We start from the raw sequence: 2,868 nt of genomic DNA on the forward strand, positions 1-2,868 counted from the left end.
AAAAGTTTGTTAAAAAGCGAGAATAGTTGAAAAAATTACTATGACTTTAACTTTGGCTCTAAATATTTTATATTTATATTATCCTAATAATAATATAAACGCGAAACTTTGTGATGATGTATGTATGTAATGGATGTAGTTTACATATATACTACAATATAACATAATAAAGCAGAAAATAGCAATATCTTTTATAAAAATTAAAGTATATAACGGAAATTGTACAGAGAATGATGAGGCACATTAGACTTGAGCACATGTGTCTATCGTATCGAAATAAATTATCTATTCTAGATTGTTCTAATGTATTTAAATCTGTTCTATAAATACGATACCATGATAAAGAAAAATGAAAACGACAATTTTAGTGTTTATCTTACTAAATAGGCAATAGAAACGCCCGTACTGTACTGAATACCTCGAAATTGCATCGTTTTTTTAACTTATGCTCGACTCTCCAACCCTATTCTAATCATGAATTGATTCTCCCTTCAAAACATTGTCACAATGTATTTTTGCACATTCAATAGGGAGATAGAAAGATGACTATCCCACAATCTCATTCTGTAATTTTGACGTTCCACACTTAAATAAAACTACACATTTTTTAGCCCATACAAGCCGCCTTCTAGAAACGTCTAGTAACGTATAGAAAGACCCAAACCCAATAGTCCCTTACTTGCCAGCCCTGTGTTAATCCCAACGGAACTAGCACTTGTAGTGATTTATCGGCCGGTCGCAAACGAATCCTGGCTTAACCAGCATTACACGGACTCGCCCGGGATTGCGTTAATCGCTTCTATTGGCGAATTGCATCTGCTTTCTCACTTAAACCTACCTGAGCAAGGTATAAACGATAATTTCGTTAAGTGCTGAGTATATAACGAACAGAGTTATTAAAACTGCTGTTCGTCTTTGAATGTTTGTCTCAGATACAAGGTTTCCTATATTTATGATTAATGTTATTCGGATCCGAATAGCATCTTTTGGGATACAATACAAGAAGTCATTTATGATCGAATGCGATGAATTTTAGGGAATAATGCTGATTTAATATATTCTACTAAAACGCATATCACATCAATTTCAATATAAAAACATAATATCAATTACTAGAGGAATACTTAATTTACCCAGAAATATGATATTTTTATTTCCCTCGTTTATATAATTTTCCCTCGTTTATATACTTAATAAAAGCTGCAATAAAACAAACAATAAAATAAAAGTAGGCAATAAGTGTTAATAAACAGTTAATGCTCTCCTCAGAATAGACTAGTTTTTTTGGATATTTGGATATTTCCCCCGAGGACAATATAAGATGCTGGCAGATGTTGGGTGATTAATAGCAGTAATATCGTTTTTAATTATCTAGCTTTATTCTATATGGTTCTGGATGCTTGTGAAATTAATTATTTAGTCTGTTATGGCTTATATTATGTGATACCTGTTGCTCGTTGCGTTATCTGTAATTCCATTGCTTTATATTTTATTAGGTACGTAAGTATATAGTACTAGCTGTGCCGTAACACTCATCTCTTATTCTGATGTATAAGCCATATTATTGCAAAGTTTAATTAAAGCCCATTCAGCAGTTTTACGTAAAGAGTAACGAACATCCATCCATACTTACAAAAGTTTCGCGTTTATAATATAAGTAGGATAGTCTCTGTTGGTTGACGCGTTACAAAAAAAATATAGCCTATGGCACTCACAGATAACGTGGTTTTCTAATCCAAAGATAACTTTTAATCTTAATAATCTTTAAGTTTTTATAGTGAAAATACCGCTTTAAGTGTAGGTAAAATGTTGCCAATTTTTACTATGTTTCTTTCTGATTTAACGAAAACAAAATCTAAAGTAATAAATATTTTTATCCGAGATGCAAATATAAACACATTATTATAATTTAGACCAATTATATCTTTATAATTTAGACCAATCTACACCCAGTAAAAATCAAATTATTATTAATTCACGATGGTCGCGCCAATATATATTAATTTCGATATTAAGCAGACTGTAAAACTCAATCTACGTGGTGTAGCGAAAAAGGGAAAGACGGGAACACACGGCACATACCTCGTCTGAGGGAGTAGCGTCCAAGCAAGCACGCGGCACAGCACCACGCGGTCAAGGGTCCTCCAGCTCGTGCCAGGGCCTGGCCCGAGCTGGAGGACTGGATCTGGTCTGCCTGGCCGCCAGGCAGACCAGATCCAGTCCTTCACTCCACACACACACACGCGGCGGTTCAGCGCGACCAAATGGGAAGGCGGTTACACTAGCACAATGCCTGAGATATCTAGAGAACCTCGTGGAGGTTCTCCGGCGGTTGCGGGTTACGATCTTTATGAAAGATCTCTTCGATTGATTCGGTGACAAGAAAGCCTCATAAAGGCTCTCCGGCGGTATGCGAATTATACACGAAATGTCTAGAGCCCACGTGAAGGCACTCCGGCGGTTATTGTGATCCGATCGTCGCGGAAGATCGATGCAGACTGTGTGACTGTATATGCGTCACTACGTCCAATAGGGACGTTGCGGTTGCTTTAAGAGCGTGCGGTGATTGGTTGTGCTCGCGTGTAAGGAGGGTAGTTGGATTACACCACAAAACAATATTTAATTTTAATTCACTATTTTAATAATATTGACGTTACCATATCACCCGCCCTTAATGGGTCACCATTAAAAAACTTATCATAAGAGATAGAGAAAACTATGACTCTAGGATCGCTTAATGCGCGCGGAATAACAAAAGTTCCTAGAATCACGGCGGTATTAAAACTAACTAATTATAAATAAAGCGGTGCGAAAAACTTAAAATTAAACTTAAATTAATTGCGGTAATATAATGCGGTATAATTATTG

The sequence above is a fragment of the Zerene cesonia genome, chromosome 7 (assembly GCF_012273895.1).
Source record: "Zerene cesonia ecotype Mississippi chromosome 7, Zerene_cesonia_1.1, whole genome shotgun sequence".
Taxonomy (NCBI): domain Eukaryota; kingdom Metazoa; phylum Arthropoda; class Insecta; order Lepidoptera; family Pieridae; genus Zerene; species Zerene cesonia.